Source organism: Prionailurus viverrinus, chromosome B4 (assembly GCF_022837055.1).
Source record: "Prionailurus viverrinus isolate Anna chromosome B4, UM_Priviv_1.0, whole genome shotgun sequence".
Classification (NCBI taxonomy): Eukaryota; Metazoa; Chordata; class Mammalia; order Carnivora; family Felidae; genus Prionailurus; species Prionailurus viverrinus.
The window spans coordinates 123625118-123646321 of NC_062567.1; the positions used below are offsets into that span (position 1 = coordinate 123625118).

At 43.8% G+C, this 21204-nt stretch overlaps 1 protein-coding gene across 5 annotated transcripts in view; it reads left to right on the forward strand.

Moving 5' to 3' along the window:
* RFX4 (regulatory factor X4) overlaps positions 1-21204 on the forward strand; it is a 161180-nt gene that overhangs the window by 14456 nt on the left and 125520 nt on the right. For 2 of the 5 annotated variants that reach the window (XM_047868352.1, XM_047868354.1), the window contains exons 1-2: positions 8925-8991; positions 18771-18920. The exons of 2 other annotated variants lie outside the window; for them this stretch is intronic. The gene's annotated coding sequence lies outside the window, so the exon portion shown is untranslated. Of the gene's footprint in view, positions 1-8924; positions 8992-18770; positions 18921-19539; positions 19558-21204 lie in introns of those variants that run through there. One more of the 5 variants, XM_047868353.1, reaches the window with a different exon arrangement.

The window sequence follows — 21204 nt, forward strand, 5'->3', positions numbered from 1 at the left end:
CCCATGGAACGGTTTTGCTTATGTCACACTCCACACAAAAACTTTCAGTAAAGAGGTTCCCAGCCACCTATTGAATAAAGTCCAGGCTCCTTAACTCAGTCCTAAGGACAGGGGGCGGGGCTTTTCCGTGCACACTCGAAGTAGCACCTTGCGGGGTGCTAGTCAAACAGGATAGTCTCAACAAATACACTTTGGCTTAATCCCTGAATGAGCGTGGGCATTCAGGCTCAGGTTGCTTGTCAATTTCTTTTCTTTCTCTCTCTCTTTTTTTTAATGTTTCATTTTTCTAAAGTTTATTTTTATTTTTTTTTAACGTTTATTTATTTTTGAGACAGGGAGAGACAGGGCATGAACGGGGGAGGGTCAGAGGGAGAGGGAGACACAGAATCCGAAGCAGGCTCCAGGCTCTGAGCTGTCAGCACAGAGCCCAACGCGGGGCTCGAACTCACGGAGTGTGAGATCATGACCTGAGCCAAAGTCGGACGCTTAACTGACCAAGCCACCCAGGCGCCCCTCTAAAGTTTATTTTTATTTGAGAGAGAGGGAGAGAGAGAGAGCAAGAGGGGGAGGGACAGAGAGAAAGGGAGACAGAATCCCAAGCATGCTCCGTACCAGCCAGCAGCACAGGGGCTGACGCAGGGCTCAAACTCAGGGACCGTGACATCATGACCTGAGCTGAAATCAAGAGTTGAAGCTTAACCGACGGAGCCACCCAGGCGCCCCTGCTTGTCAATTTTTTGAACGCATAATTCTTCAGCCAGCTTCAGGGCCTTTGCACGTGATGTTCCTTCTGCCAGGAATACTCCTCCCTCCCTGTTTACCTGGGGGAGTAACATGATGCCTTCTTAATCTTCAGCTGTCAGTTTAATCCTACTTCCTCTGAGAAGCTTCCTTGACTCACGGATTAGACCAGACTCTCCCTCTCTCTCTCTCTTTCTCTGTGTCCCTCTCCCCCCGTCCCTTGGCTCTCTTGGGAATTACATGTCTATTATTTAACAGCTGACTCTCACACTAAACTCTAACCTTCCCTGTGACAGACGCTGTCTGGTTTCCTGCTATGCCCCTGTTGTGTAGCACAGTGCCTGGCTCATGGTACTCCACAAATAGTTGAGAAAGCGGTAGTGAGTGGGATGAATGAATGTGCATCCCCTAGTAGGCTACGCTTTCTGAGCCAGTGCGGTTCAGGCCACTTGCTTCTTAGCACATTTGGGGTAAGTGTGCAGTTCTTACTATCTCTGGCAAGTGCCTACACGCTTTTGGCCCTTCCTACCTCTGCCTCCATTTCCTGCTGCTCTCACTCATCCTCACGCTCTCCCACATACTGGTTTTCAAGCCCCTTCCTTCTCAGACCTCTGCCCTTGCTCCAACATCACCTCCTCCAGCAGGCCCTCAGTGTCCCACTGCCTAAGACAGCACCCCCATCTCCCATTCAGTAGCTTCATTTTCCTCCTGACATTCATTGTGCCCTGGAGGCACCTTATTTGTTTTTGTCCCATCTCCACCACAGAATACAAGCTCCCTGAGAGCAGGGACCTTGTCTGCGATGTCTGTCACTAGAACCTCAGAGCCTGGCAAATGGTTGGTGCTAAACCAGTATTTGGTGAACGAGGGAAGGAATGAATGAAGGGGCAGGGTGGGATGGCCCCCTGGAGGCAGGGCAGGGGCCCCTTCCTGGAACCCAGTGGCCCCTGGGGCAGGGCCTGTGGTGTTGCCATGGCAACCCACTGACCTGAGGCCCACCCCCCCACCCCCTGGAGAGGCCACACAGCTGCCCACTTCCTGGGCCCAGACTTTCCACGTGTTCCTGTGTGTCACCACTGTGGGGAGCCCAGGACAGAGGGAAAACGGGGCTGAGAGACAGAGAATGATGAAGAGGAAATCACACCCTGGTGCCTGGGGAGACAGGAGCGGGCCTTGTTGGCATGGTTCCACTGGTAATGGCCAGGGCCCCGGGGGGAGGGGAAGGGAGGGGAGGGGAGGGGGGACTAGGGGGCGTGCTGGTACCTCCAGGACCTGGGGCCTGGTCCTCCCTTGGCAGCTGCTAGTGAGTGTGACGTGTCAACTTTTTGATGTAGCATTTCTAAAGCTGTGAGTTCCTAAAATAGGCCCCAGCACAGTGCCCTGAAAGACTGTTGATACAAAGAATATGAATAACGCCTTCTATTAAAACCTGGTGACACTTTCTAAGTCAGGCGGCATTTTCTTCAGGTATTGCATAAGTCAAGAACTCCCTGTTCCCATCTAGTTCCTCAGAAACAAAGCTCGTCGTGTTCACTCCCCCACTGCTTCAAAATGACGGCTGGCTCCCAGCTGCCTGCTGGCTTCTTGGCCTGGTGGGCAAGGCCTTGGCAATCTGCTCCTCACAGACTCTCCCACCTGCCCCCTGCCCCTCCTCCTGCAGTCACCAGTCAGTGGACTTGTCCCCTGTCCCAGAACCCACTTTGGGCTTTTGACCATGACGTGGCCCTCCTGCCCTCTTTGGTCTGGTAGGTGCCTAATCCTTTAAGGACCAGCTGAAATGCCACCTCCTATGTGAAGGCCAAGATGGAAGCTCCCTTCTCTGTGATTCCGTTGCGCCTTATTAGAATAAGAGACCTGCCCCCCCTGGTTACTGCTGGCTCCTCGAGGCAGTGTGTCCCAGTGAGAACAAGCCAGCCTCAGAGGCAGACAGACCTGACCCAGCTCGGCCACCACCTCACTGGCTGGCTTTACCCAGCTTCTCTGAGTCTCTGTTCCTCCTCAGGGATTGGCATTTGTCAAGTCTCTGCTTTAGGGTTGCCGTGGGGAGTAGAGAGGAGGCATATGAAGCAGGGGGACTGATGTGGGGGAAATGCCCGACATAAATGCTGAACTGTCTGTCCTCATTACTCGGCGTGAGCTCCTGGTGGACGGAGACCATGCTTTCCTCACCTTCCCATGGCCCACAAAGCCAACCATGCGAAGTGCTTCACCTGTAGTATTTCAGTTAATCTTTGGAAACTTGGAAGGTAGGGCTTTTTGGAAAGCTCAGGAATCATTCCGATGTTACATAGCTAGGAAGTGGCAAGGCTGGGATTTGAAATCCAGTTGTCGTAACTGTGAACTCCACACTCTTCCCAGCCTGCTTCTGTCCTCTTTTTCATCTGGTACTGTCTCTCCCTTGGTCACTCTGTCAACCACTGGGCCTTCTTGCCGTCCCTTGTCCCATGATCGTGGGTCACCCATGATCTCCCCTCAGGGCCTTGGCCTCTGTGGTCCCCTCCCTGTGAGCCTCCCTCACTGTACTCAGTCTGTGCTCAAATGCTGCTGCTTCTCAGAGGCCTTCCTGGGATGAGGGTGCTTTCCTTCATCCTGTTCTCTCATCCTACTTTACTTCGTCACAACCCATCACCACCAGCTGTGAGCCTGACACTGTGCCAGGCTCTGGGGGACTAAGCATGGAAAAGACAGACATGGTTGTTAGAACTTATATTTTTAAGGTAGGGAAAATAAAGAATAAAACAAGAATACATAAACAAGGTATTCTCAGGTCCAGAGACCTTGGTCCACCAGAGATATCTTGCTGTGATATATTGGCTCCCTGTTAAAATGTGTTTATCATCTTCTGTTACAACTTTACATGAAGGCACTTGATAATTATTTGCAAAATGAATGAATGGGTGGATGGGTAGCCTAAGCTAGAGTGACTTGTCTGTGCCCAGTATGAATTAGCAAGTAGAATAAGCATGGGCCTTGAGATTGAAGATCTGGGTTTGAATTCTGACTTTGATCCCTCTGACTGTGTGTGACCTCAGCCAAACCACTGTCCTGGTCTGGACTCCAGTTTCCTGATGTGTAAAGGGGGGTGAATTTCTGTCTCATGAGGTGGACTGTGAAGTTCAGATCGTTTTCCCATGTCAGTGCACTCTGTAAACTTCAAGGATTACCTGGCTTTGGACTACCATCTTGCCCAGATTCTCCTGCCAGACCAATATTGCTCTGAGCCTGGGGCGTGCTGGGTCCCTGATGCAGATACTTCGTAGTTGTTCTTTGCTGCTGCAAACGGAACCAAACCTTCTATGAAATCCAGTCTAAAGTGGGGAGTCATGAAGATCTGCCTTTAAGGAGTGCGGGGTAAACTCCTTGGAAAGTGAAAATCCACAAGTCCTGATTGGCATCCTCCTTCCTGCCCGTGATCCCAGATGAGTCAGATGTAGTGATGCTTCTCAGCCCAGGAGCCGACACTCACAGCCGTCAGTACATCCTGTTGGGAACTTAGAGCAAGTTTGGTTCTTACTAAAAGATCAGATGATTTTTGTGGATCAAGAAAGAGGCAGTTGGGAGCAGGGAGATTAGCCAAGTGTGAACGGAGCTCTCCTCCTGTGTCCCAGGACCCAGTGCCCATACAGCAGTGTGATCACAGTCTGCCTTGGGTTAGCACCTCTGCTTCAAGCCTCAGTTTTCATGTCTATAAACAGAGATATTAATACATACCACATCCTATTGTTCTGAGATCCCTTTAATTTAGACCACGTATGTGAAAATGCCTTGCAGAAGACCTGGAATACAGTAGGAACTTAATGTTATTTTTCAAAAAAAAAAAAGCAAGGCATTCAATGACACATATTATTGGGCAATATCTACAGGGACAGTCACAGTGCCAGCCTCTGGGTACAAGGTGGGCAGAAAGGCCAGGGTCCTTGCACTCATGAGTTTGGGGAGTAGCATCTGCCTCTCTTTCTAGATGGCAGCTGCAGGGCAGAAGCCAGTCTTCATGTCTGTTTCACTCACAGCTTTTTATTGTAGCTTTTTCTATCTAGAAGGTACAACACAGACATTGGTTGAAAATTGCTTTCTGTATTTGGAAGATCACCTTTGATGTGTTGTACTATTTCATGCTTTATGTGGTAGAAAAAAAAAATTAGGAAATTCTATAGATAGTGGATGTGTCTGCTTATAAGCTGTGCATTCTTTGATGTCATGTGTGTCAATAATGTAACATTTATTGAGACCATCCTATAGGAAAAACTTCATACAGGTGAAGTGAGAGTCAAAAGAAATAGAGTAACATGGACTTCATTCTTAAGATATTTAGGACCTAAACAGAAGGGCCTGTTATGTATAACAAAGGCTGGCAAAGAGATATGTGAATGAATTTAGCAAAAATTGTAATATGTACGTAGGATGTTAGCAGAAGTTCGAACGCAAGGCAGACTGTGATCAGTGATACAGTATTGGCACCGGGTGCTAGAGCCCGCGTGGAATGTAGGAGCGGGGAGCTCAGCCCACACTGGGAGAGAGCTTACTGGTTATGGACTAAGTCTGAATGCCCACCTGCCTCTTACCAGCTGGGTGACGTTGGACAAGTCACCTAATGTCACTGAACCTTAATTTTCTTAATACCACCTACTTCAAGGTTGTTATGAGGATTAAGTATGATGGTATACATGCATAATGCTTAGCCCATAAAGACCCAAGGTATGGCAGCCTTTATTATTATTTTTAAATCACATAATCTACAAATAAATTAGTTAGATGAACAATGCACCTTATTAAAAATTCAATACACCTGTCATTCTGGTTGAGTAACTCTTGATCTTTGCAAGACCAAAATACACTGTTAGTAGTTTTAAAGTATATACATTTTACTTCGTACTACCTCTTTTTACCTAAAAAGAAGCCTTCCAATCATATGGAGCAGCCTGACTTAGGGGACATGAGTTAGAGATGCTGCTGCTGAGAGCCCCATTTGGGAAGAGGACAAAGGTCAAAGAGCACCTGTGGATCCAAGGCCTGTGGCCCGTTTAGATGTCTCACTTTCATATGTGCAGTCTGGAATGTAAGACCTTTGAATGCTCTGAAAACTCCACATGTCCAGAGCAGCAGAGGTGATGGTTCTGCCATATTATCTTTGGCACTGCTCAGACCATGGTCTGGACCCTCAGAGTTCATCCTGGATGGCACATGTTCAAATAGATATTGATTAACTAGAAGATAGCCAGATGCAGGTGAACTGGATGGCAGAGATGTGGGAACAATTCCTTCTGAGCAAGAGCCAAAACAAGTGAGGTACTTTGACCAGAAAAATGGAGCCATGGTGGCTATCTGCTCATATCTGCCATGTGCAGGACAGACCACACTTACTTTGTGTTGCCCCGGGGAGAAGGACAGGGTAGCAGAGTGGCCACAGGCACAAGTGACGATGTCAGACCTGAGAAGGAGCAGGGGATGGAGGAAAGGGTTATTTGGTGACATTCTGTTTCTTTCCTGGTGCTTCCGGCCCTCTCTCTCTTCTCATAACCCTGCTCTCATCTCTCTCCAGTGTTGGGCAACATGGGGGAGAAGCACATCATCTGGAAAGTTCTTCCTCGACTTGGGCTCTTGTGGGCTGGTGTTGCACTGTCTTGGCCCTTGGTGTTCAGAGCCAGCTCCCCTCCAGAATGTTACCATGAATTCTTCAGAGACTGTCACACCAACCACTGGGGGTTCTCACCTGCAGGAATAGGCCCTTCCGAGGACTCCAAATTTAACAGGCCTCATCTGGCGCAGGCAAATGGGTGAGAGGGAGAGTGTTTCTCTTAGTTCCCTGTGTCTGCTGAAAAGAGTGTGTGTATTTGTGTGTGCGTGTGTGCATGTGCGAGCGTGTGCATGCCCACACGCATATGAGAGTAACTAGATGTGAATATCTCACTAGGAAGACCAGGGCTGGTCCAGAACAATAGTAATTGCTTTTGGTGGTGTGGTTTGGCGGAGGAAGGGGCTGCAGATTTCAGTAGCTGCCATCCAAAAGCAGCCACGGCTGTTGCCAAGGAAATTGTGCCAGAACTCCAAGGGATTAGAAGATCCGAGTGGAGATATTCTGGAGACTCCTGAAAAGAATTCTGGAGATTTGTATCCAGATGCATCTTTGGAGGCGACGTGATGACAAACACCCCACCTTGCGCCGTCCCAACTTTGAAAACATCACAAGCCATTTGTTTCTACGTTGCGCGGCTGATGTCTGGAAGGGGCGGTGTTTTCATGTTTTGAATTTCTCTGTTGCTCAGTGTTTCCTCAGAAATACCAGATTTCCATTTCCTCTGAACAAGCTGCCTCCTGTTCCTCCCCTTGGATATTTCCCCTTACTTATTTGCCATTTAGGGAGCAGCTTTTAAAAGAGCAGTTTGTTGGGATATAAAACAAAAAACCCAACATGTCTCCCTGCGTTCCCCCCCCCCCCACCCCATAGCTCACTCGTCAGCATCAGCATGGCTTCTTTTGAGAGTATGTTTCCCAAGATGTTAACTAATGATCTTGGCCTTGGCCTTTTGAGCTACGTGGAGTCACATTACTTAATCTAAACTTCAGTTGCTTTCTAGGAAAAAAATGGGAGTGAAAATCTTTTCTTCTGGAAGTTGTTGCCCGACTTCAACAGGATAACATATGTAAAGGGCCTGGCATATTAGAACAGGTGTTCAGTAAATGCCAGCTCCTATATTAAAAAGCTGGCAATGGGAGACTGCACTGTTCAGAAGCACATGGCCATAGGTCTACTCAGCTCTGCTCTAACACCACATATGCATTCCTAAAACTCCTAACTGAGCTTGGTGCCCTGCAAAACTGCACAATAAAAACCACAGCGTTGATTAGAAAAATAAACTAGGGGCATAACACTCAAAACCTTTGTCAGTGACACATTTAAAAAATTGGAACGTAATGAAGACGATAGCACAGTTTTGCACATGTTAATGGTTAAGAGGTACACAAATACAATGAATATGACACTTCACCTTGGAAAAGCCCTGAAAGCCTTGAAAGCCCCCAAAGCCCTGCTTTTGGAAGCAGATGTCAGAAAGGCTGCAGCTTGTGAGTTACTGTGAAGTGATAAAACATGGGTTACCCAGGCAGGTGTGGCTCATAACACATGTGGTGAACTAAAGTAACTGGTAGATGGCCGAGGTGTGAGCACGTGTGGATTCTGCATATTCCTGTGGGCTTCAGTGCAGCTATGTGTGCTTTTCTGCATTCCCCTGATGCTTCCTAGGCAAGAAATTGAGCATAAGCAAGCACGAAGTTTGCTCTCTGCTCAAATCATTCCCCAATGTATTACTTGCACTGGAACACATTCTTATTTTCAAAACAAGCATTCTAGCAGAACTGACTGTACTTAGCTGATGTTGAATGAATGAATGCATCCATGCATCCATGCATGCATGCATGCATGCATGTAGCTGGTCCAGACAATGGAATAGGCATTACGCCACAGTGTGGAAAGTACTTTTGTAGACTTTGGAATTGGATTGAAAGAACATAGTCTTTTGAATTTTAAAAGTCCTGCGTATCTATTGTAGAGTTTTTAATATGTCCTCCCGCAGTGGCTTTTCGGCCTGTGCTTGGAAGTGCCCCTTCGGGGGTCCCCGGCCAAAGGGTAGTGAGCTATAAGGTTCCCTGCCCTCTTTCTCCACTTCAGCCAGAGCCCTCAGGGTTTTATCTGCTTTCCTTTTTGTTTTTGTTTAAATAAAGGGTTCTGCTGCTAACTTACCATCTGCAAACCACCACCAGTCATTTAGTTGACCAAACTTTGTTTTACAAACAACTTCTCAGGAACGTATCTTCTTTGCAAAGACAGATAATTCTCAATTGGTACTGTTGGGCTGTGAATACTCCAGAAGTAGTAGAATCTGACCAGGAAATACTCAAGTGGGCTTCAATCACCATTTTGTCTCCAACTACTCCGCAAAGGCTCATCAGCAATGGTGGCTGCTGTGGGGCTTCATGGAAAGTCAAATTCCAGTCGGGGCCAGTCTCAGATGAAAGCTGATGGGCAATTGAATCTAATGTGTTTATGATGTTCTTGTCTCTTCACAAACACCAACAGCATTTCTGCAATTCTGTGATTTTCTTTTCCTCTTTCTCTCTTTCTTTCTGTTTTTGTTTCTTTTTTTGTTTTTTGTTTTTTTTTTTTAGAGAGCTGGATTGAAAGATGTCTCAATGAAAGTGAAAACAAACGTTATTCCAGCCACACATCTCTGGGGAATGTTTCTAATGATGAAAGTAAGTGCTTGAAACTCATTCTTCCACAATGTCCTAGACATGGCCAGTATCCTCGTGGGAGGGATAGTGCTTCTTAAATGCTAGGCTGGGGCATGTCATCTGGAACAAGAGACTCTGAAGCCATTTATGGAATACGTTAGGCCCTCCCTGGTATATTCTGTGGTGGGGAGTGTAATGTAGTCAGGTAGCCACAGAAATGGGGACACAGCAGACACTTGCTGTTTACATGTTCATATTGTCTAAGTCCTCAGAGAGACCCGATTACAGTGATGCCCCATTTGGGCAAATGGGGACCCTGGATGGGAAATGGGAAAGGCCATTCTTGGTGTCACTGTAGATGTGGGATTAAAGTAGGGTGTCATGGCACCGTTGTTTCAGAGTCATGAATGCCCTTGCTCTTTGAAAGTACAGATTTTTCCGGGGTCTTGGACTAGAGAATTGGAGTTAATGGGCAGATATAAACTGCTGTGTTTACACCTTTCCTTGGGTTATGTTAGATTGGGTCTTCTGGGTGCCTCATATTAAGAGAGAAGACTAAGTGGGACTTGTATTTGCTCCCTAAACACTAAAAAAGGGGACAGCTCATTGTAAATGTAATTTCCAGCAGGGACAGGTGTCCTTCTCCCTTGGCTGGTAACGTGCATCTCCTTAGTGCAGGTTTCTCAAAGCATGGCCAGGGAGCACCTGCTCCATAAGCCCCAATGGTGTTTGCTAGATACTCTGAACAGCCTTCTTCTGGAGTCCCTTCCGATATTAGCATTCTGTCATCACGATTTTGCTTCATTTTATAAAGCTGAGATAAATTGAACATAAAATACATAAATCTTATGTGAATGGTCTGATGAATATCCTTTTGCCCCCATTTTGTCTCTACCTATGTAACCATCAGCCAGAAAAGAGATAGAACATTTATAGCACCCTGGGAAGTTCCTTCATGTTTCATCCCTATGAATAAGTACTGTCCTGAATTTTATCACTATGGTTTGCTTTTGCCTGTTTCTGAAACATTATGTAAATGGACTTACAGAGTCTGCATTCTTTTGTCTGTGGCTCTTTTCGCTCAATGTCTGTGTCATGTAGCCATGCTGGTGTATGTAGTACTTTTTCATTGTCATGTAGTATTCCATTGTATGCATATACCACGGTTTACACATCCATTTAAATGTTGATGGTATTTAAATTGTCTCTCTCTTTTTTTATTCTTAACATCTTTGAACATTCTTTGTTTTACTGTGCTAATATATGTGTAACGTAAAATTGACCCTTTTAACCATTTTAAACATACACTTGGTGGCATTAAGTACATTCACCTTGTGCAGCCATTGCTACCATCCATCTCCAAAACCTTTTTCATCTTCCCAAACTGAAGCTTTAACAATAACTCCCCATTCCTTCTCCCTCTAGTCCCTGGCAATTACTATTCTACTTTCTGACTCTATGAATTTGACTATATAAAATAGAGGGACGCCTGGGTGGCTCAGTCAGGTAAGCGTCCAACTTTGGCTCATGATCTCACTGTTGCTGAGTTTGAGTCCCACGTTGGGCTCTGTGCTCACAGCTCAGAGCCTGGAACCTGCTTCAGATTCTGTCTCCCTCTCTTTCTGCCCCTACCTTTCCTGCAGTCTCTCTATCTCTCAAAAAGAAATAAACATTTAAAAAAATTAAAAAATAGAATCACATAGTATTTGTTTTTATGTAACTGGCTTATTTCACTTATTTCAGGCTTCGTCCATACTGCAGCATGTATCAGGAATTTCCTTCCTTTTAAAGGCTGGATAACATTCCATTTTATGTATATTCCCCGTTTGGTTTATCCATTCATCCATTGATAGACATTTGGGTTGTTTCCACTTTTTGGCTATTGCAAATGATACTGCTATGAACATGGATGTACAAATGTCTGTTCAAGTTCCTGCTTTCTGTCTTTTGAGTATATACCCAGGAGTGGAATTGCTGGACATATGGTAATTCTATTTTTAATATCTTGAGTTATCATCATACTGCTTTCCCCAGCAGCTGCACCATTTTGTATTACTGTTAGAAATGCATAAACATTCCAGGGTTTCCACATTCTTGCCAATACTTGTGATTTTCTGTGTTTTTTTTAAATAATCATCCTAATGCATGCAAAATGGCATCTCATGATTTTGATTTGTATTTTATTTCCCTAATGATTAGTGATGTTGAGCATCTTTTCATTTACTTATTAATCATTTGTATATTGTCTTTGGAGAAATGTCTGTTCAGTCTTTTATCCATTTTTTATTTGAATTGTTTTTTTCTTGTTACTGAATTGTTGGAGTTCTTTATATATTTTGCATATTAACCCCTTATCAGATATGTGATTTACAAACATTTTCTTCCATTCCATGGGTTGCCTTTTACTCTGTTACCTGTGTAACATTGATGCACAAAAGTTTTTAGTTTTGATGTAGCCTAGCTTATCCAATTTTCTTTTGTTGTCTGTACTGTTGGTGTCAGACCCAAGAAATCATTGCCAAATCTAACACCAGGAAGATTTTCCTGTATGAGAGTTGTATAGTTTTATCTCTTATGTTTAGGTCTTTGATCTTCTTTGAGTTAATTTTTTATATGGCATAAGGTAAGAGTCCAAATTCTTTTTTTTTTTTTTTGCATCTGGATATCTAGTTTTCCCAGCACCATTTGTTGAAAACTCTTCTTCATTAAGTGGTCTTGACATCTTTGCTAAAAATCATTTAACCATGTATGTGAGGGTCTATTCCTAGTCTCTCTATTCTATTCTATTCTATTCTATTCTATTCTATTCTATTCTATTGGTCTGTATGCCTATCTTTATGCCAACACCACACTGTTTTGAAACTGTAGCTTTGTATTAAGTTGTGTGTGTGTGTGTGTGTGTGTGTGTGTGTGTGTGTGTGTGATCTTCTTGCCTAATTGCTCTGACTAGGCCTTCCAGGACTGTGTTAAATAAAAGTGGCAAAAGTGAGCATCTTTGTTTGTTCCTGATCTTAGAGGAAAAGTTTTCAGGCTTTCACCATTGAGTATGATGTTTACCATGAATTAATTGTTCATATAGGCTTTTAGTGTGTTGAAATAGCTTTCTTCTATTCCTATTATTGTTGAGTGTTTTTATCACGATAGGGTGTTAAATTCTGCCAAATGCTTGTTTTGCATCCATTGAGATGATCGTGTGGCTATCCTGTTAGTACAGTGTACTCCACTGATTGATTTTTCTATGTTGAACCATCCTTGCATTCTAGGAAGAAAAAACTGCAGCTGGTCATGGTGTACAGTGCTTTAACACACTGTCGAATTCTGTTTGCTAGTATTTTGTTGAGGGTTTTTGCATTAATATTCATGAGGGCTGTGGATCCAAAGTTTTCTTTTCTTGTAGTGTCTTTGCCTGGCCTTGGTATGAGGGTAATGCAGGCCTCATAGAATGAGTTTGGAAGTGTTCCCTCCTCTTCCATTTTTTGGGAGAGCTTTAGAAGGACTGATAAACATTCTTGCAGATATCCTCTTTTGTGATCTGCCTGTTCACATCGTTTGCCTGCTGGTTTCTTTTTAAGTTGTGCTGTTTGTCTTTTCCTTAATGATTTGTAAGAGTTGTTTTTATATTCTTAGTAGGAGATGTTTGTCAAAAGTATTGCAAACATCTCTCAGTTTGTAGTCTGCCTTTCTTTCTCTTAGTGGTATCTTTTGGTGAACAGAAGTTCTTTGTTCAAATAACATCCAGTTTATCAGTGTCTTTCTTTCGTTGTTAGTGCTTTTTGTTTTGTATTAAGAAATCTTTGCCTACCCCTGGGTCATTAAGATATTTTTCATGTTATCAATTTTTAATAAAATTGATCTTTTCAAAGATCCAACTTTTAGCCTTGTTTTTCTCAACTGACATCTTTTTTCTATTTCTTTTATTTCTGCTTCTCTCCTGTATATTGTTTTTCTTTCTTCTATTTTCTTTGAGTTTAATGTTTTGTCTTTTTCTAGCTTTTGAGACAGACTCTTAGATCATTGATTTCAACTTTTCTGAGATAGGCGCTTAAAGTTACAAATTTTCCTCTAAGCACTGCTTAAATGCATCCCATAATTTGTCATACTTCCATTATCATTCATTTAAACTCATGTTCTCGGGGCGCCTGGGTGGCGCAGTCGGTTGGGCGTCCGACTTCGGCCAGGTCACGATCTCGTGGTCCGTGAGTTCGAGCCCCACGTCGGGCTCTGGGCTGGTGGCTCAGAGCCTGGAGCCTGTTTCTGATTCTGTCTCCCTCTCTCTCTGCCCCTCCCCCGTTCATGCTCTGTCTCTCTCTGTCCCAAAAATAAATAAACGTTGAAAAAAAAACTCATGTTCTCATATTTATTGTGATTTCTTCTTTTTACTCTTGGTTTATTTAGAAATCTATTGCTTAATTTTCCAAACATTGGCTATTTCCTAGTTATCTTTCTGTTATTGGTTTCTGTTGTAATTCCACTGTGGTCAGAGAACATATTCTGCCCAATTTCAATATTTGAAATTGTCAAGACTTGCTTTTTGTCCTGACAGATGGTTTATTTTGGCAAATGTCCACGTATACTCATAAAGAATGTGTATTCAAGATATGGATGAAGTCAGATCAAGTTCTTAATGGTATATCTTTTTTTAATCTTCCTATTTCCAACCTTTATGAATTCAATATTAAGGTTTTTAATATGTGTTTGAAAAAATCCCATATGATAATCTATATCTAAATTGGAATATTTAGATCATTTAATGTAACGCACTTAAGTTAAATTACACTTTTGGGATTAAATCAACAAATGTAGTATTTAATTTTGATTTGTCACATCTGTCTTTATTTTTTTGTGCCTTTTTTGAGAGGGATGGTGCAGTTTAAAATGTTTCCTTTGATGTTTTCCTCTGCTGACTTTCCAATGACATAGTCTTTACTAGTGGCTATCTTTGGGGTTACGACATGCACCCCTCCTCTCACGTCTGCCTCACGTCACCCCTTCTCCAGTTTCAAGCCCAGTGCACAAACACACACACACTTGAACCCCATTTACCTCTCTCCTGCCCTCTGTACTGTTGCCTTAATGTATTTTACTTCTACGTTTTAAGCCCCATAAGACATTGCTATTGTTGTTTTAAATAGTCAATATTTATTTTTATTTATTCACATATTGACCCTTTCCAGGGCTCTTGATTCCTATCAGAAAGTCTGTGCTTCCACTGGGGATCATTTTTACTTCAAGCCAAAAAAACTCCTTTCATATTTTGGGTAGTGCAGTATAGTGTAGTATAGAGCATGAAAAATATCTTTATTTCACCTGTGTTTTTAAACATTTTTTTAAAATGTTCATTCATTTTTGAGAGACAGAGAGAGACAGAGTGTGAGTGGGAGAGGGGCAAAGAGAGGGGCAGACACAGAATGTGAAGCAGGCTTCAGGTTCTGAGCTGTCAGCTCAGAGCCCAATGCAGGGCTCAAACCCACGAACCATGAGATCATGACCTGAGCCAAAGTCAGACGTTTAATTGACTGAGCCACCCAGGCACCCCTTCACCTGTGTTTTGTTAAGTTTATTTATTTATTTTGAGAGAGAGCAAGCAAGAGAGAGCAGGGGAGGGGCAGAGAGAGAGGGAGAAAGAGAATCCCAAGCAGAATCTACACTGTGTGTGGAGCCTAATATTGGGCTCAGGCCTACAACCGTGAGATCATGACCTGAGCCAAAACCATTAACTAACTCAGCCACCCAGGTGCCCCTCACCTGTATTTTTAAAGGACATTTTTGCTGGATATAGAATTCTAGGTTGGGAAGTGGGTTTTTTGTTGTTGTTTTTTTAACCCCCTTTCACTACTTTAAAGTTGTCATTTGATGGTCTTCTGGGTTCCAAAAATTAGTCATCAGACTTATTTTTACCCCTTTAAATACAATATGTCTTTTTGTCTCTGGCTGCCTTTAAGATTTTTCTTTTTTTCTTTTTTTTTTTTTTTTTGCTCTTTAGTTTCCAGCACTTTGACTACAAGGTGCAGGTACGGTTTTCTTATATTTTTTCTTCTTGGGGTTCACTGAACTTCTTGAACCTGTGAATTGTTGTTGGTAAAATTGGTAAAATTCTTGGCTGCTGTCTGTTCAAATATTTTTTCTTCCCCATTCTCTCTTACCTTCCTTCTTCTGGGACTCCAGTTAGATGAATACTAAACCTTTTGACAGTACCTCATACGTTTCTTATGCTCTGCTCTGATTTGTCCATTTTTCACTCTTTGTACCTCAGTTTGGTATTTGCTGTTGACTTCCCTTTCAGTTCTCAAATCTCATTTTCTGTTCTGTCCCACCTGGTGGTAAGCCTATCCAAGTGACCTTAATTTAAGATAGTGTATTCTTTTTTTCTATGGTAGATGTCCTTTTGATTCTTCTTTTTTTTTCCCCCCAAATCTCAGTTGATATTTTCCTTTTTTTATCTGTTGTATCCATCATTTCCTCTATCATGACCATCTTTTCCTCTCTCCTTAGCCATATTAACCATTGTTATTTTAAAGTTTCTGTCTGGTAACTCTGATTTTTGAGTCATCTCTGTATTAACTTCTATGATTGGGATTTTTCTATGGATTTCAAATTTTTGGTCCTGTTTTTCAGGATGCCTTATAGTTTTTGATTTGATGTTGGACATCATGGATGCAAAGATGGAGAGGCTTTGGGTGAACTACATTAACTTACCCCGAAGGGTGTTAAATTTTGTTGTAACAGGCAGGTGGAACACCAGCAGGTCTCCTCAATCCTGTCAAGCTTTGGTTAAGTCTGGTATGTTTTAGTCTTGTCTGTGCTATTAGGATGTGGTCTCTACTCCTAGCTCAGAGCCTTTCTGGGTCATAGCTAAAATCTCTGGGTGTTTACCAAGTTCCTTCTACCTGACCTAGCTTGAATTTCATCCTCTGACTCCCCCGCTAATCAGTGATCAGTTCTTCAGTCTCTAAGCTGATGTCTTCTCAGTTTTTTGGTTTCTCACTGTATGAGTGAGTGGGCTAAAAATTTGAGGGGAATTTGAATGCAAGCGTGTGTGTTTCCTCCTCTGTGGGTCTTCTCTCTGGAACATCGTTGCTTAGATCTGAGCCTTTGTCATCCCCAGCTCTGACTCGAGCCTAACAGACCACACTCCTTGCTTGGGTTCTGTTTCCTGGTGCAGCAGTTGAGAAGCATCCCCAGGGAAACCCAGTGTGAATGTGGAGGGCACATCCTGTGTTTCCTTTCTCTCAAAGCCTATGGCTCCTCTAGTCCTGTCTGCATTGATTGCTCTCCAATGTCTTCAAACAGTTGTTCTAGCTTTTACAGTTGTTTCAGTCAATGAGTGAGCTGTCTCATCATGGAGAGATTGGAAGTCTGGTTATCGTCTACTTTAGATAGGGAAATTGAGACTTAAACTGGTGAAGTGACTTTCTAAGATTGCACAGCAAGTCCATGCCAGGGCTCAGTCTAGAATAGGGGCCACCTGACTCTACCTGGATAAAAGAACAAAAAAGTTACAGTTCACATGTTTTTATTTTCAAAATACAAAAATTACATTAAAAGATAGATCCCCTGGCTTTGAGGCATGTGTGTATATATTTGGAAAGTCTAAGAAAAAATATATGAGGAAGAAAAATAACCGCCTCTAATCTCACTGCCCAGAGGCAACCACTCCTGATATCCTTCTAGTCTTTCTTCCCAAGCATATATTGTTAAGCACACGTCTCTATATGTATATGCTCATAGTTTCAGGGATATATGCCTGTCATCCACTGAGCAATGACAAGTGCTCTAATTCCATTACCTCATTCACATCTCACAACAGTCTTAGGAGGTAGCTTATAATGAGCTTCATCTTGCACATTTGAAAACTAAGGCTCAAAGGAGTTAAGTAATTCGCTCCACATTACATAGCTGGTGAGTGGTAGAGCTAGGATTTGAACCCAGGTCTGTATGTCTGCCTTTGAACGTTGGCCATTTCGTCTAGCACCCTTCTGCATCTCAGAAGGCAGTGCTTTGAAGTCTTGGCATCACGGATTTCATAACTTGTCCACAGGAATACCAGGACCAGAGCTAAGAGTGCTCTCAGTGGCTGATGGGTATGTCGGTACTTGTCTGTGTCTTGTCACATCTTCTACTAGACTGGAGGATCCTGAGAGAAGTTGTGGGGTTCACTGTTGTATCCCCAGGGCCTGGTACATAGAGGAGGGCTTAGGAGGTGGTTGAAGTTATAAAAAAAAAAAATCCTCTCCGATTTACTATTTTAAGAATGCTCTGGATTGTGAGAAATCTGACCGTGGTTTAAACAATGTAGGTATTTATTATCTTATTTAACTAAAAGATGGGAGGTAGGAGGTTTCAGGGTTTATTTAACAGCTCAATATCATCCCGGACCCAGACTCTGTGTGTCTTACTATAAAATCCTCCTGAATTGTTAGCTTTTGTCCTCCTGTTAATATCTCATGGTCACAAGCTGTTTAAAAAAGAATTTTCTAAATGTTTATTTAGTTTTGAGAGAGAGAGAGAGACAGAGCGGAGCAGGGGAGGGGCAGAGAGAGAGGGAGACACAGAATCCAAAGCAGGCTCCAGGCTTCGAGCTATTAGCACAGAGCCCAATGCAGGGCTCGAACTCAAAAACCATGAGATCACGGCCTGAGCCAAAGTTGGACACTTCACCAAATGAGCCACCCAGATGCCCTGAGCTGTTTTAGATAATAGGCATCCAGTCCACATTCAAGACAAGTAGATGGAGAAAGAGGAGACACCAGTGAGTTTTCCTCTCATATGTCTCACTCTTGTTAGAAAACAGCAGTATCTTTCCCAAGAGCCCCCAGTAGACTTTCCTTATGTCATTTATGTTAAGAATTCTACCGTCTGTAGCTGAAAGGGAAGATAGGCAAGTGAATATTTGTCAGAAGAATAGAAAAAATATAATTACTCTTAATGGTTGGACCACCCCAGGCCAAGCTCAGCTTGGCTCCTGTTTTTATACAGCCCAGGGTCTAAGATGTTTTTATTTTTGTTTTTAATTTTGAAGAGTGGGGAAAAGTGAAGAAGAATATGTGACAAACATCATCTACGGCCTCCAAAAGCCTAAAATGTTTACTGTCTAGCTCTTTATAGAAAAAGTTTGCCATCCCCTGGCTTAGACAAATTAGGATTTTCCTCTGGGCTGTCACATCACTGCCCTGAATAAACCAGGGTTTTTATTAGCAAGCAGGGGAAAAAATGAAAGATTGGCTATTGAGTGGCTAGCTAAAGGGTCTGCCGTAGAGTTTGCCTGTGAATCAGTCCAAGTAGGTAAAAATGCCTTCCCAGGGTCATGTGAGGAGAAGTTAACATTCCACCTGCTGACAAAAGATTGTTTTCCTCTGGCCTGAGTGAGAGCTCGGCATTAGTACTGGGAGTCCTGGTTAAAATGAAATGGAGTGGGAGAATAATCAATTTATTAGCCTAGAATAAGAAAGCTAAGCCTCAGAAAAGCGAAGTTATTTGCTCAGAATCACACTTGGGTAGTGTTAGAATCAGAACTACTGTGCACATCTTCTGATTTCTATGCAGTGCTCTTCTTATTACACCCCTTTTATCAGCTCAGAAGACAGGGATTTAATTGACTAACAAGAGGTTCTATGAGCATGAGGAGATGGGACATGAGACATTTTGATGGAATGCAGTTGGGAAGAAAACCCTGGATCAGTGAGGTCAAGCCTTAAATGTCTGATGAGTGAGAGTCTGAGCAGGAGTGGGTGGGTTATTTACCATAATTCAGGTTTCATAAATGCTCATTTCCAACCAGAAAAAATTGCATGTTCTCTCAGGCAGATGTCAGTAGATTTTCATGTTTCTGATGGCATAGTCACCAACCAAAAGGAAGACGTTGAATGGAAAGCATTATCAAGTCAGAACTTGTTGGCACATCACGTCCAGGGAGGAGAGCCCAGCGGTGTGGATTGAGCAGAATTGTACAGGTAGAATAGAAGTTCCTTCAGAAGATTCCCTGAGCACCTACTACATACAGGACTGTATAGAAAACTCAAAGTTATATGAGGAAGGAAAGAGCAGAGAACTGGGCATTAAAATATAAAATATATGAAATATTATTTAGTATTTCCTAACATATTGAATATTATCATATTCAATACCAAGTATATTTAGCATCAGGCAGTGTGCTAGGCATAATCACAGCCACAGTTTTCTTTAATTTCCTGGGAGGGAGGTATTTTTTTAATCCCCATTTTACAGATGAGGAAACTGAGATTCAGAGGTTGTGGGACTTATTCACTTGTCATGGCGAATAAGTGGCAGAGTTAAGACTTGAACTTAGTGCTGTCTGATTTTACAGCTGTCTCTCTTCCTATCACATGAGCATCCTTCTGTGGCTCTGTGCTCTCGTGGAATTTTTAATCTAGAATGGGAGCTCAGGCCCTGAAGAATAATACGAGGTCGTATGTGATCCATGCCATTTGAATGATGCAGGGTCCCTCGCCATACCGGGCATGCTCCTGGGCTCCGGCACAACCTCATTGGAAGCTTGTTAGAAATGCAGAGTCTCAGGCCTCCTCCAGACCCACTGAAGCATGCTCTGCATCTAAACACAACCCCCAGGTAATTAGAATGCATGCTACCGTTTGGGAAAGGTCACAGGCTGGAAGGTGACTAGGGAAGGAATCTTAGAGGAGGCGGCCTCTGTGCTGAAACCTCCATGTGGGTCCTTTAAGTGGTGATGGTAAAGGGTTGGGGGACAGAAAGCCACAAGGAAGGTTTTGAGCTTGGAGAGTTTTCCAGATTGGCTTAAGCAGAAGTTGAAGGATCATGGGCTGGGAAGGTGAGTTTGGTCCGTATCACTGAGCAACTTGAATTCCAGACAAGGGGTTTGGAGTCTGATAGCTAATGTGCCTCTGAAGGAGCTGGGTGGAGGAGTGACAAATCAAAGCGGCATTTTCAGAAGATTAATGTGGAGAGTCTGTGCAGGTGCATTCGAGCGTGGAGGACACTTTGGGGGTTTCCACCTAGTCCAGGTTTGAGGGAATGAGGCTGCAGTCTAGGACAGTGTTAGTGGGATGGAGAGAGTTGGGAGATGAGGGCCGTAGGATGGGTCCACACAGTAGGAACCCAGTGAGATTCCTTGGGATTCCTGTTGCCCTCCTTGGGAAAGAGTATAAGTTCAATGTGACCCAGATGTGCCCAGGTGCTCTAGCCTTCAGGGCACATCTAAGTCAGTGACTCCAGCCTCCATCCTATATCTTAGGTGGGAGTCCAGAGTCTGCCCTATATCTCCAAGGGTTACCAGATTGTGTGTGCTGGGGGGGGGGGTTGGAAATATGGGAAGGGCTGCTGTTTCTCCTGAGACAGCCCACATTGTGTCCCTACCCTCTCTTGGCCATTGCTACCAGTGGCCGCTCTGTCGTGTTTGCCTCTCTCTGAATTCAGCCCTTCTTCTGTTACCCTCCCCGACACCTCCCCCACTTGTCATGGCTGTTCCCCACTGTTGGGTGGTGACGGAGAATTTTTACAGCACAAGGAAGAGGAAAGTCGGAGTTCAGTGGCATGATGGCATAGAACTGGGGTCTCAGTGGGTCCCAGCTTCATGTGACACATCATTATCATTTTAAGATCTCATTGCATCTCAGGGCTGTGTGTGTGAAAGCCACATCTCTCCCTCACCCTAATCCACTCACTGGGCAGGTGTCTCCAGTTTGGGATCTTGTGACCTCCTACGGTGGGTTCCAGAGAAAAGGAAATGTAGCTAAACTTTTTCTCATGTCCACCGAGTGGTGGATGAAAGCCACCTGCTGATAGCAGGAAGGTGTGAGACAGCTCCCAGAGCAAGGGTAAGGACTTGGAGTGGGAAGTTCCCAGAGTCTTCGCATGATGGCTTGTAACAGTCGGACTGCCCGTGTGGGGCAGTTTAGTCCTAGCTGGGAACCACAGCGTGAGACCGCTGGCTGGCTGATGAGGCCATGGTTAAAGACAACCCCCCAGACTCCTCCCCTTCCTCACCCACCCACTCTTCCATCTCAGGCTGCCCTTCTTGTGTCCCTCTGAGTGTCTGTCTGTCCTCTCCTCTTGTGGAGAAGGCACTAGTCTGTCCTCTGTGCTTGGAGCTCACTGCCAGGGCCCCTCGACACCTCCGCTCAGTCCCTCCGTGGGCCATAACTCCCTGAGGGGAAGAGAGAATGTCTTCTGATTGTGTGTCATTTAATTTGATAGGGCCTGGTGCCTAGTAGGTGCACAGTATGTGTTTATTAGGTA